Below are 14,897 nucleotides of genomic sequence, written 5' to 3' on the forward strand. Positions count from 1 at the left end.
TTTTTTCTCCAGATTGAAGAAACAACTAGGATGGTCCAGAGGGAACTTTTTCTGTGAAGGCAATTAGAAAGGGATATAGAAATTGTGCTAAGATGAGAAGATTGACCTTATGCAAGTCTGCTAGGGACAGGAGGAGGAGGGGAGAGGAGTCGATTTTACTTTTTAAAGACTAGGATTTTCTGTTTCCTATGGAGACCTTAATTAATTTTCTAGACGGTGAGCTGTGTCTTTGTGAAACACAGAGAGCTGATCAGATTTCCGGGGCCTGACCTTGGAGTCATGGTGGTAAGCCAACATTGCTGCTGACATCTGAGATTGACGTGCTGACAGGTGAAGTGTGACCTGGAAATCTCTTTTCCATGACTGCCAACTGTACCGTTGTTTGTCAGGGTAATTGCTTTGTGCCAGGCCTCTTCCCGAGCTTTGGAAGCAGGAGTTCCTGCTGGTAGACCAGTTGAAGGGTTGGATCACTTCCTAGTGCTAGTGAGGGGGGATGGGGGATGGGTAGGTTTGGGTGCCTCTTTATTATCACTGGTATCTGGGAGGCAAATACTTTGCTGAGGGTCTCTAGGGGTAAATTGTCATAAGTCCATTGATATGAGAAAAGTACATTTTAACTCTGTTTTTGCGGTCTGAAATTTTCAAGTTTGCAAATAACATCAAGCCAGATAAATAGGTCTCATTTCAAGGGCCAGCCTTAACAGAGTGGTAGGGGTTGCCTGGAGGGCAGAGAGGATTCCAAGCCTTCCCTGAGTGGAAAGAGGAAAGGATGATGCAGCTCTTACTAAAGTACGTCATGGTTAGTGTGCGTGTGGGTAAGAAAGTGGCAGAGGAATGAAAAGCCAAGCTGATAGTGATGAAACTATAGAATGTAAAGGTGAATACGATGACCAGTGGAGAATTTCTCTGCTCTGTTTCCTCAGTTAGATTGCAAACTACCTGAGGGCAGAGTTTGGGACTTGTCCATTCATAAGACAGTGACTTTGTCATGCCTGCTCCCCTCAGAGCTCTGATCCTGCCAAAGATATTCAGCTGTGGTGATGAATAATGCTGATTTTTCTGAAAGACGGGGAGGTAGGCTCGTGGCTTACCTTGGAGCAGCCCTCCACCTGAGTCTCCTTTGGATTATTTGGGATTTGCATTTGGCTGCATGGGATGCTAGCTTGACTTCGTGGCTTAACCCCAGGTGGATTTATTTTTTCTCACATAACGAGAATTCTGGAGGTGGAATTGCCACGGGCAGCAGCTCTGCCATGGTGTCAGTTTTCCAGGTGTGACCTATCTTTGCACTCCACCATCTCTAGCATGTGGTTTTCATTCCCCTGCTTGTTATCACGTGGTAGCAAGATGACTGCTTTCCCTGTTGGCCTCAGATCCATGGTCCAGGTAGGAAGGAGAAAAGGGGAGGGCATCAGACACTTGCTAGTCTCTTTTTATCAGGAACATCCAGCCGAATTCTCTTTCCATGTTTATATCTCACTGGCCAGAATTGGGTCACATGGCTGCTTCCAGATGCAAGGGGATCTAGCAGGGTAATTGCTTTGTGCCAGGCCTCTTCCCAAGCTTTGGAAGCAGGAGTTCCTGCTGGTAGACCAGTTGAAGGGTTGGATCGCTTTCCAGTGCTAGTGAGAGGGGATGGGTGGATTTGGATGCCTCTTTACTATCACTGGTATCTGGGAGGCAAATTTTCTGAGGGTCTCTAGGGGTAAATTGTCATAAGTCTGTTGAGATGGGAAAAGGTATATTTTAACTCTTTTGTGGTCTGAAATCTTCAAGTTTGCAGATAACATCAAGCCAGATAAATAGGTCTCATTTCAAGGGCCAACCTTAACAGAGTGTTAGGGGTTGCCTTGAGGGCAGGGAGGATTCCAAGCCTTCCCTGGGTGAAAAGATGATGCAGCTCTTATTAAAGTCTGTCACGGTTAGTGTGCATGTGGGTAAGACAGTGGCAGAGGAGTGAAAAGCCAAGCTGATAGTGATGAAACTATAGAATGTAGAGGTGAATACTAAGACCAGCGGAGAATTTCTCTGCTGTTTCCTCAATTAGATTGCAAACTACCTGAGGGCAGAGTTTGGGACTTGTCCATTGGTAAGACAGAGTGACTTTGTCATGCCCGCTCCCCTCAGAGCTCTGATCCTGCCAAGGATATTCAGCTGCAGTGATGAATAATGCTGATTTTCTGAAAGATGGGGAGGTAGGCCCGTGGCTCACCTGGGAGCAGCCCTCCACCTGAGTCTCCTTTGGATTATTTGGGATTTGCATTTGGCTGCATGGGATGCTAGCTTGACGTCGTGGCTTAACCCCAGGTGGGTTTATTTTTCTCACATAACAAGAATTCTGGAGGTGGGATTGCCACGGGCAGCAGCTCTGCTATGGTGTCAGTTTTCCAGGTGTGACCTATCTTTGCACTCCACCATCTCTAGTATGTGGTTTTCATTCCCCTGCTTGTTATCTCATGGTAGCAAGATGACTGCTTTCCCTGTTGGCCTCAGATCCATGGCGCAGGTAGGAAGGAGGAGAAGAGGGGAGGGCATCAGGCACTTGCTAGTCTCTTTTTATTAGGAACATCCAGCAGAATTTTCTTTCCATGTTTATACCTTGCTGGCCATAATTGGGTCACATGGCTGCTTCCAGATGCAAGGGGATCTAAAGGGACATAGAGAGGTTTTATGCTTAAGCAAGAAGGGCAGAACAGACATTGGGTAGACAAACAGCAAGGATAAGCACAGCCTCCCAGCCACCTCTTGCCCTGCCCCTGTGCCCTGAAGACATACCCTTCACCTCCAACCACATTCCTTCCAGCTTGTAGCCTCCCAAGGATCCTCTTCTGCTTCCTCCCCAACCCTCTTCTACTCCTGCAGCCCCTGGGTGGTCACGGAGATGCTCTGCTCACAGATATCTTCTCTGTGGGGAGCACAGTTGCTGAAGAGACTCAGCTGCCCACTTTTGGGTCCACTGTGACGTTCATGCTGAGACCACGCTTCCTGTGGGCCCCACCCAGCCAGTGACTGAGCACAGTGAGGACACTAGAGTTGGCCATTCCTGCTCGGTGTGGGACTCCTCGAATGGGCAACCTTTGCTCGGAGCCTCTTGATCCACCCGGCAGACACTTTCCCAGAGCTGGTCTACACTCTGAGGCTCTTTCTAGCCAATCTTCCTTTTTCCCTTTTTCTCCTGTTGTTGGTGTTAGACCTGCATTGTGACCCAAACATTCTCCTCTCCTGCTCCCTTTTCTTCTATCCTTTACAGACATTTCCCCAAATAAATCTCTTGCATATCTATTGCTCTCTTGACATTTATTTCTTGGAGGACTGAAACTGACATGCCTGTCTTCCCACATATTCGTGTCCTTTCTCTTACCTGGAAAATTTTCCTTGTCTGTGATCTTTGGTTTGCAATGAGAGAGGCATAGTTTTACCTGTAATCTCCTCGTTATCCCCTGACTTCTTATAACAGGAGTGTCCAAGATGGATTCTTTGTTTGAATTCTTAGGCTACTTTTTTTTCTTTCCTTTTTTACTCTTCTTACTTTTTTTTTCAAAATCAATCAATCACATTTGTTGAGCATCTGTTATGTGCTAGGCCCTGTTGTAGGTGGTAGGGGATACCAAGATTTATCTGTCTGAGGCCCTACCCTGGTGGCGTTCACAGGTTGGTGGGTTTAGGAAAGAGCCTCATTTTCCATTGGTGGATGATATGTTCTCCCCACCAACCATCTCTCTAAACTCTGGCACTTTTCTTGTCCAGCATTTCTACCTTTTGAGCCTCTCTGCCACTTTTCTGGCAAATTACAGAAGAAGCAAAGCAGTTGTTGCCCCTGCATCCAGCACATCAGAAGTCCAGGTAATACAGGCCTGGAGTAACCATGGCAACCTTAATGGCGCTCAATGACCCAGCATAAATCTGGCCGAGCTCATTGTGAAATGTGAGGGAGCTCTGTCTGCTTCAAACTGTTTGGAGGGAAAGGTGCCTTGCACTCCGTGGGTGACTGACAGAAGGTTTCCCCAGAGCGCAGAGGAAAAGCCGGGGGATGCGACACTCAGAGTGAAAAGGAAAGGAAGACTTGATGTTGGTGAGGAATGGTTTTCTATGGTCTGTTGACATGGCCTGCTGAACCGGGCTGACATATTCATCTGGTCATTTATTTCCATGCTCTGGGCCTGCCTTGAGCTTGCTAAATACATTTTTAAAAAGCTCCAGCTATGGAAGGAACATGAAACATTTTCAATACAACTACACACGTGCATGTGCACCCACCGTTTCAGGCATGCAGATGAGGTGGAACTGCCTGGTGCTCAGCTCCTTAACGAACGTCCGTTCTCTCCTTTCCCCTTACCTGGCTGGGAAGGGCTTCACGTGGTGCGTACTGCTGATGCCGCCTTTTGTGCTCCCTTTGCTGGAAGCTGCCTTCCACATAACCTCCAGGCTTTGACCCAAGTGTCACACCCTCGGAGTGGCCCTCCCTGACACTCAGAGCAGGTGCCCACCCTTGTGACTCTATCATCGTTTTCCTTTTTTTGTGTGTGTGTGTTCCCACACTCATTTCTTTTTGTGCCTGTTTGTGATCATTTTCCTCAGTATTGCGAATTCACAGGGAACTACAAGGAACACTTCAATCTTGAAGGATTTTTTTTCCCCTAGAAGCTGCCCTTACCTGTTCCTCTAGATGCTGTGGCATTTAGGTAAATTCTGGCTGCAGGCAGTCCATTCATTCTCACCTGTCTGAGAGCACAGTGCTTCTACTCTTGGGTAGCAGGGAATCAAGCATAGAGGAGCGGTGTGGGAGGGCAGCAGGAAGAGCTGGTACGACTCTCCGTTTCATGTGTGAGTGTGGTGCTTATACCCCTTTATACTATTGCTTTATTAAAAGCAATCAGAGCTATGTACAGCAAGCTGGGAGGTCGCAGGTAGAACCACACAAGTGTCTCTATTTAATTCACAAGCTGATTACCTCCTGCTGTTTCTAAAACAATAAAAGGAAAAATAAACACTCCTCAACCCTGCCTGTTTTGAACTTCTCTTTCAGAAGATGCAAGTCCTGATCCTTTGGTAATAGCTGTGCAGTAGAAAGGCTTGTGTCTACTGTCATTCTCCTGGGTTCTCACCTCCTACCTCCCTTGCAATCCTGATAGGGATAAACAAGATTACTGATCGTTTGAATGGCCTATGGCTAGAAGATAATTTAGTTTTTTATTTTTATTTTTTGCCTTTTCTATTGTTTTTTTCAATTTAAGTTCTGGGATACATGTGCAGAATGTACAGGTTTGTTACATAGCTATACATGTGCCATGGTGGTTTGCTGCACCTATCAACCCATCATCTAGGTTTTAAGCACCACATGCATTAGGTATTTGTCCTAATGCTCTCCCTCCCTTTACCCCCCAATGCCCCAACAGGCCCCAGCATGTGTTGTTCCCTTCCCTGCGTCCATGTGTTCTCATTGTTCAACTTTCACTTATAAGTGAGAACATGCAGTGTTTGGTTTTCTGTTCCTGTGTTAGTCTGCTGAGAATGATGGCTTCCAGCTTCATCCATGTCCCTGCGAAGGACATGAACTCATTCTTCTTTGGGGCTGCATAGTATTCCATGGTGTATATGTGCCACGATTTCTTTATCCAGTCTATCATTGATGGGCATTTGGGTTGGTTCCATGTCTTCAGTATTGTAAATAGTGCTGTAATAAACATACACATGCATGTGTCTTTATAGTAGCATGATTTATAATCTTTTGGGTATATACCCAGTAATGGGATTGCTGGGTCAAATGGTACTTCTGGTTCTTAGATCCTTGAGGAATTGCCACACTGTCTTCCAGAATGGTTGAACTAATTTACACTCCCACCAACAGTGTAAAAATGTTCCTATTTCTCCACAGCCTCGCCAGCATCTGTTGTTTCCTGACTTTTTAATAATCACCATTCTGACTGGCGTAAGATGATATCTCATTGTGGTTTTGATTTGCATTTCTCTAATGACCAGTGATGATGAGCTTTTTTCATATGTTTGTTGGCTGCATAAATGGCTTCTTTTGAGTAGTGTCTGTTCATATCCTTCACCCAGTTTTTGATAGGGTTGTTGATTTTTTTTCTTGTGAATTTGTTCAATTTCCTTGTAGATTCTGGATAGTTAGACCTTTGTCAGATGGGTAGATTGCAAAAATTTTCTCTCATTCTGTGGGTTGCCTGTTTGCTCTGATGATAGTTTCTTTTGCTGTGCAGAAGGTCTTTAGTTTAATTAGATCCCACTTGTCAATTTTGGCTTTCTTGCCATTGCTTTTGGTGTTTTAGTCAGGAAGTCTTTGCCCGTGCCTATGTCCTGAATGGTATTGCCTAGGTTTTCTTCTAGGGTTTTTATGGTTTTGGGCTTTACATTTAAGTCTTTAAACCATCTTGAGTTAATTTTTGTTTAAGGTGTAAGGACGGGGTCCAGTGTCTGTTTTCTGCATTTGGTTAGCTAGTTTTCCTAGCACCATTTATTAAATAGGGGATCCTTTCCCATTGCTTGTTTTTGTCAGGTTTGTTGAAGATCAGCTGGTTGTAGATGTGTGGTGTTATTTTTGAGATCTCTGTTCTGTTCCATTGGTCTATATCTCTGTTTTGGTACCAGTACCATGCTCTTTTGGTTACTGTAGGCTTGTGGTATAGTTTGAAGTCAGGTAGCGTGATGCCTTCAACTTTGTTCTTTTTGCTTAGGATTGTCTTGGCTATAGAGGCTCTTTTTTGGTTCCATATGAAATTTAAAGTAGTTTTTTCTAATTCTGTGAAAAATGTCAGTGGTAGCTTAATGGGATTAGCATTGAATTTATAAATTACTTTGGGCAGTATGGCCATTTTCACAATATTGATTCTAGAAGATAATTTATAAATGGCCCTGATATACTTCTGTCTAGCCTGGTGCTGGTAATGCAATATTTTGGGGCAGGGCCTGGATTAAATGCCCTTTGGACAAAGTTTTGGGGAGGGGATGATGTAGTAGTCTCACATTCCATTGGCCAGTGAATGCAGCCATAGACAGACATTTGTACCAGTCCCAGTAATGTTGAAAGTTTTTCAAGCCAATGATTGCCTTCTCCCTTCTTAGATTGCCTGCATGCCAGCCTCTCTATCTGGAGAGCTGGGGGAAGCCCAGTCCTACCAGGATGAAAGGGGAGGGACTGGCAACTACATCAACACCATCTCATCTTGCCTGCTCTCTGCCCCTCACCACCCCTCTCCCTTGCATTGAATTGTTTTTATCATAAACTCACAGAATGGCTGGGTTGTAATGGTGTGGTCCCTTGGTAAGGACTGCTCCTGCCTTTTGGTTGAGCTCTCCAGTTCCTGAGATTTCCTGATACTTTACTGTGAGCCCTCACCTTCTGCTTGTGGTCCTGCCACAGACAGGCTTGACTGTCCCTTGCTGAGGCTGGTGTGATGAGCTCCAAGTCTGTCCTAATTAATGTTGTTTCCTAGGTGCTTTGTAGTTATTGAATAATTTTCATTTCCCGGCTTACTTGTTCCTTTAGCCACAATTGTCACTTTCCTATACCTCTGGAAACATAAGGCTTCTGATGTCAGCTCTACCACCACCAACCTCCGCCCCCCAAAACAAGACATAATAAATGGCTGCAGAGGCTGAGCTGTCACCTGATGTTGGGGAATAGTTTATTCGAAGTGATATTTTGTTTGCTCCCCAGTGGCTTTTCAGATTCCTCCAGCAAATATTTTCAGAATCACTTAATTCCTCAGAGCCCATCAGAATTCTTCTTGTGCAAACAGGGCTGCATTCTTGATCACATTAAGGCACTTAAAATGTACTTAAGGGATTTGATTTCCCCAGCCATCACCCACCTCCTCTCCTCACCAAGTGAGGGCTCCTTTGACTTATGGATTTTCAGTGTAAGATTAATTTTCTTTGCAACATCTTTGACTCTCAGGAGTGGTGAAATTGTTGTGGTTGGATCAGTCCTGGGAAACCTTGAGAAGGTTCATGGGCTTGAGGGGTGCAAAGGTGGGATCAAAGAGGAAAGAAGCATTGGCATGTGAGACTGAGAATTTACAAACTGCCTTCACATACAAGTCCTTAAGACCATCATTCTTCTGGTTCTGGATGTTTCTTGTTAACTAAGCAGAACAAAGTGGATCAGCTGTACAGTGTCAGGCATCCTATGCTGGGCTAAGTGGGGGCAGACAAAATCTCTGTGCAAGATGTCTCTGAGGTTGTGCTGGCATGGAGGCTGTCATTCAGTCCTGCTTCAACAAATGGTATTTCAGGAGAACAATAACAACAGTAAGAAATGAATACCGATTTAAACATGTTCAATGTGCCAACAAATATTTTGACATTATATCTATAATAATATTGCTAATTATAGATATCATTCAATGAGTTGTTAGCATGTGTTTTGAGGTGCTTTGCATATATATATTATCTCCAGTCATCACAAAAACCATGCCCATGCACGCAAGTGGAATTATGTCCAATTTAAAGAAAAGACACACCACAGTGAACATGTCCAAAGGGAGCTCTTGATTCACCCTGTTCCTTCCCAGGCTTGCCCATCAGAACAAATAGCACTGCTCTCCACTGTGTAGAAGCTACAAACCTGACTGTCATCCCAGATTATCTCCCCTCCCAACTCCTGGCCTTCAGCCCATAAACTTGTGCCATTTCTTTCTTGTACCTTGAACTCAAACATCTCTCTGTTCCACCTTTACCAGCCTTGTTCAAACCTGGATTGTCTTCTGATTTCTTTTGCTCCTCCAAATGTTTCCTCCACATAGCATCAGAACAGTCTTTATAAAACACCAGTCACCAGGGCACTGTCCCATTTAGCATTCTCCACTGACTCCCCATTTCCAGTTTCTCCTTCCACCCCATCACACAGGACTCTCTATTCCAGTCCCTGAAGGACACCCCTATGCTGGAGGCTTCCTGTGTTGTTCCCCCTGCCTGGAGCACTCTGCCTCCTGCTGCTCCTATGACCCTTCCTTGTATTCTTTAGGTATTGTCAGTCTCCCTTGTGATTCTCCATCCATGGATTCAGCATAATTTCCTCATAAGTTTAGGGCAGGGCTCAGAAATCTGCATTTTTAGCAAGCTCCCCCAACCCTGGGATTCTGATGCAGCTGATCCACACCTTGCACTGTTATGGGAAATGCACAGGACAGTTTTCTGATGTGCTGCTACAGCTCAAGATAGTTTTTCAGGAAGCCCCTGCAGAAAAGTTTAATGAGATTTGAGACTTTCTATGTCCATGATAAGAGCAGCAGGTATTTTGAAAACCACAAACTCATTTCTCAGCTTGGTTCTCCAGTTGTGTACCAGGCTTGGCTCCAAATGTCTCATTCTTTGAACCTCAATAGGAAAAGTTGCTACCATTAGAGATCTGGAAAAGGTAGTTGCAAAATTAATTTGGGTAACTTTGTATTCAGAATACTTGTGCAGTCTCCCAAGGGGACTGCTGTGGAGAGGGATGTTGTCTGTGGAAATGGAGGTGTCTGCTTTGTGGTCTCTACAGCAGTCCTGAACCTAGGGAAAGCTCCTCTAGTGTGAGGGGTGCTTGTGGGGAGAGTCACTGCAGAGCATTTTGGGTTAGACATTCCCCATTTTTCATTTGAGAGATTTGATGGAGTCTCAGAGCCATGGATTCTAGAGCTACACTGATTCTGCAAAGATTTGGAAATCTTGAATATCCCCAAGGGATGTGTGCAATTTTTGGAAAGAGGAAAGAAAGGGTTATGTAAAGAAGATTAACATAAAAAAAGTGAAATAACCAGTAGGGGATGCCTTCAGTTCTTTGCTTATTTCAGTTATTTGGAATCTAGGAAAATGGAATTTTGCCATATTGAGTTGAGTTTTCCCTACACAGATAGTCTTCATTTATAATTGGCACCTCTTCTTCAAATGATTCCATTTTTTACCAAGTTTTTATATAAGTCTAAGCTTGGATTTTCTGGACTTCCCTTACTAAAGTAAATGAAGAAAAGAGAAAATATACATACACATACACACACTTTTTCAAAAACAGCTTTCCTTCAAGTCATCTAGGAAACTATTATTTCCTCTATTCCAAACATAAAGGAGAAATCAGTTAAAAAAAGAGAACCAACCAACCATCTTCTTCTTTTCTCCCCTTTCGTTTCTCATCTGTCCTTCCACAGACATTTACTGAGCATTTATTTTGAGTCTGTCTTATTCACATTTGCATTCCCAGAATGTAGGATAGCAACTCATATAGTCTTTGTCCTCACTAAGCTTGCAGTTTTGGGACTGGAATGCAGAACAGGGAGATAGGCATTCAACAGATAATAATGTTTTACTATTTTCCTAAATATGAAAAAAATACAAGGTTCCGTGGGAGCTCAGTTTAGAAGGTCACGAAGGCATCCCTGAGAAGGTGGCATTGAAGCTGAGAGCAGAGAGATGGGGAAGGTCATGGTGCATTTGAGCAACTAAAGGAAGGCAAATATGGTGCAGAATGGTGAGAAGTGAGATTGGAAGACATGCAGCCTTCTGTAAGCCAAAGCCAAGTCAGTGTACTTAATTTCAAAAGCAGAAGAAAGCCATTGGTGTTTATGCGATGGCTTAGTTCTTAAATTTCCTCTAGTGTTGAAATTGATTGAAGAGACAAGACAAGCCAGGAGGCAACAGAAATATCCTAGCAGTAAGATCATGGTGGTTTAAAAGGTATGCTAGAAATGAAGTTGGAGAGTAATGAATATATTGGAGAAGTATTTGGGAGGTAAAATTACTGATGAATGAGGGAGAAAGAGGTGTCAGAGTGATCGGAGCATTTCTTTTTTGAACATACAGAGGTGCTTCTTTTTTGAGATATGGAGCCTGGAGAGGGCTGGGGTGGGAGAAGATGACTGGTTCACTTTTGCACTTGTGAAGTTGAAGCTGCCTGTGAGTCGTCAAGAAAGCAACTCTGCCCCAGAGAGATACATTTTTGAAATTTCACCATTCGCTAGTGCAAATTTTCCTTGATTTTGAGTGACTCATGCTGAAAGAACATTAAACTGCTATGCAGGATTCACGAAAGTGCCAGACATTTGTTCTACCAACTTGCATTTTGAATAAGTGGTGTATGAAACCCCTTCAAAGTGGAAGTCTCTTAGCACTGTGCTATCTCTACAACTTCTGTTGTTTAGCTGAGAGTCTAGTGCCTAGAGAGCTAGGGCAGCGGGCACAGTGGTACCATGCTTGTCATCAGCTAGGGAGCAGATGGGAATAGCACACCTGAATGTCTAGGCTAGAGAACAACCCATGAGTTTTAAAAGCCATTGGAAAGTCAGGTAAGCAAGCTCCAAGGAAGGAGATCAAGGACACCAGGGGTCAGGGAAAAGCCTTGAGTCAGGAGAGGTTGGTGGGAAAATCAGTAGAAACCAGCCTCTGGAATGCCCAGGGCATGGGGTCATAAACAAATGCGTGGTGCTGGGAAGGGTAGAGGCCCATGCTACCCAAGCTTCCCATGGGAGGAAAAAACCATAACTGATGGAACTTGAGTAGAGTTCCAAAATGACATGAAATCACTGCAGAAATTGTGAAAGGTAGCTCATAGTCCTATTTGTTTAGTAACAGCATAAAAAGCACCCCCATCAAAATAGAAAAGAGAAGCAGAGAAAAGCTAAGAAGAAAAGCAAGGGCTTTTGTTTGGACATTGGAGTTACTTTTTCATGGGCTGTTCTATCCAACAGTCCTATTTCCTTATATTCTCTCTGTCTCTCTCCTCTCTCTCTCTCTTTCTTCCTCCCTCTTCCACTCCCATCCCCTAACCTCCCTTCTCCTTCATCCCTTTTGTCTTATGGTTTCACATTTCCAGAAGAATTAGGCAGGAAACATAAGAAACATTGGAGAAACATATGAAATCTGGGTGGAAGACAGTGCCAGGTGTGTGGTGCTGGTAATGCAGCAGCAATTTGAATCTTGCTACAGGGCTGATGCTAAGACAGGTTCTGTTTTCCCTGTCCTCCTCTAGGACTGTCTTACTTGTTTACTTTGAGACCCCAGGTGAGAGGAGGTGAGTTTACTTAGCTGTAAGGGAGAAGAGAGGAGATAGGTGTTCATTTGACTCAGTGCAATCAGTTCATTCTCATTTGCTTTTTTTCTTTAAGTTATCAAGTCATGAGACCCAGTTAGATTTGTGAGTGTTTTTCCCTAGCTGTACCGTGTTGGGTGGGCCACTTAATCTTCCTGCTCTTCATTGATTTTACCACAAATTTCAGATGACAGTGATAATCCCTGTCCTACCTTCATGACAACTTCAAAAATAAGGATTAAATAAAATAATGTGTAAATTCCTTAAAAAGAAATTATTGTTATTACCTTTCTTAGGAGTTTGGGGTAGTTTGCAATAAAACTCATATACAATAGAGCTGTAGAATTATGGGTTAAAAAAAGTAACGAAGCAATGCAATGGAATGCAGAAGAGCACCTTCATATAGCAGAAGCCCTAGGCCAAAGGAAATTCCTACACAACGCTGAGTATTGAGCTTCCTGGCAGACAGGGAATAAAGGGAAATTAGCGAGTAAAGGATGCTCAGCATTTTGTCAGAAACCGTCGATGTTTTACCAGCAATTACTGCTGGTAATTTCACCCAAGTTTCTAAGTTAGGGTAGGCTTGGAAGCTATTTGGTGAACTGAAGAAACATAAATGAGACATGGTCCTTGTTCTCTGCCTAGTAGGGGAAGAGTTTATTATGTCAAGCATTGTGTGAGGAACCAAGTACACAAGAAGGGGCCTGTCTCCAACAGCGATTATCCCAAACCAGGAATTGTCTTTTTAGGATCATTTCTTTTATTGAATCCCATCATTTAGTCAGTTAACAATTGCTTTTGGGTCACCATTGGTTACAGATACTGCACGAGTTCTGTGCGGAGGTAAAGGAAAGTTGTATGTTTCAACTTCTAGAATTTATCTCAGTAAAACACCCCTCATGGGCACAAAGAGATGTGCACAAAAAATTCATGGTTGTATAGTTTGTATAGCAAAAGTAATGTATATAACACAAAGCTCATCAATATGAAAGTAGTTAAATAAACCACAATCCCCCCTAAAATGGAATACTATGCAGCTATTAAAAAGAACAAGATAGAGCCATGTGCTTCATCAAGGAATTGTGCTCCTATTTTACATTGCTTAGTGATAAAAATAAGTTGCAAAACAGCATGTAGACAATGATTTCATCCTTAGGAAAAATCTCAACATTGATAACTTATTATGTATTTATTTATTTATTTATTTTTTGAGATGGAGTCTCACTCTGTCACCCAGGCTGGAGTGCAGTGGTGCAATCTCAGCTCACTGCAACTTTTGCCTCCCAGGTTCAAGTGATTCTCCTGCCTCAGCCTCCTGAGTAGCTGGGAATACAGGCACCTGCCACCATGCCCGGCTACTTTTTGTATTTTTAGTAGAGACGGGGTTGTACCATGTTGGTCAGACTGGTCTCAAACTCCTGACCTCAGGTGATCCGCCCTCCTCGGCCTCCCAAAGTGCTGAGATTACAGGCGTGAGCCACCACGCCCAGCCAACTTATGTATTTTTAATGTACCACTTGTTGGCAGAATATGCACCCAATTGACAGTGGTTATCTTGCGACAGTGAGAATCTTGGGACGTTTCAGAGCCTATACTTAGTATTTCCATAAGATTTGAATTTTATATTGCCTAGTATTACATGTGTTATCAGAGAAAGAAATAAAGATACTAAGCACTGTGTGGGGAGCTGGGGAGAGCATAATGCATAGGTTATAGACCCCATCCTTGTAAAGGTTAAAGTCTAGTAGGGGAGAAAGCCACATTAACAAGTTATACCACCATCTGAGCCTGCAATGATAGAACCGTGTACAAGGGGCACAGGAGCTGTGGGGCAGTGTATGAGGTAGAGGCTAGAAGGGTGTAGCAGAGAAGGTGATCTGAGTGTATTCTGGAAGGACACATAGAGTGACCATGAAAAGGCAGCTCTATGCCAAGTAAAGATCCAAAATGGTCACGAGCATGTTGGTAACTCAGAAAGTAGCTCAGTCCCTGGGACATTCTGACTCATGAAATGCCATGGGAGGCCAGACAGTGCAGGGGACATTTAGAAACAGATGGTCCAAGGGAGGAACAGTGGGTCAACTCAAATTTTCTACAGACCAGCCACATGATACTGCTTCTTCCCTCTCTTGGAAGAACTTGGCATTAAATCAGAGCTTAGTTGGTGATCCAAGGACAAATTCCAGACAATTCTAATTAACCCCCAAGCTTCCTGTAGCACATTGTTCTTAAATCTCGACTTGATGGTCCAGAGGCAAGACACACATGTCATCAGAGTGAATATTTATGTAGAGATGAAATCACCGAGATACTATGATTGATAGGGTGAAGAATACAGCTTCAAGTTTCTTACTGACAAAAAGAACTCTGCATTTTTTGCAGTGTTTTTATCCCATGAAGGGGTCTAGTGGACACTTTGGAGACCTGCTTCCATTTTCTCTGGCCTTTAGAGTTGGACTCTCTGGTGTCACAACTACCTGGCAAGCTCTTTGCTTGACCTTGGCATCCTGACTTGGTGAGGTTGTTAGGGAAGGTAGTTTAGGGAGGAGAAAGTGAGCAGTCTCTCTCCAACTCTATCTTATGCTAGAGTTAGGAAGAAGGAAAGAGAGAGAAATAGGCAATTTGGTGGGAAAGATGGGAGAGTTAGGGCAAGAGCTGCTTGTCTGAAAGAAACTATATGTGATCAGAGATTTTAATCCATGCTGAGTGAGAGTCTATTTCCTATGGATTCTTTTCCCACTGCCTGGCCCCATACATAGCCTCTGGACTCCCCTTTAATCTGTAAAGCAGGCTTTGGGAGTGCTCCCATCTCTCTCCTAATACCATCCTCCCTTACAATGATCCTGAGGATCTTTTAGAGCAATGTATATGGTTTTCT

Source organism: Pan troglodytes, chromosome 8, assembly GCF_028858775.2.
Source record: "Pan troglodytes isolate AG18354 chromosome 8, NHGRI_mPanTro3-v2.0_pri, whole genome shotgun sequence".
Classification (NCBI taxonomy): domain Eukaryota; kingdom Metazoa; phylum Chordata; class Mammalia; order Primates; family Hominidae; genus Pan; species Pan troglodytes.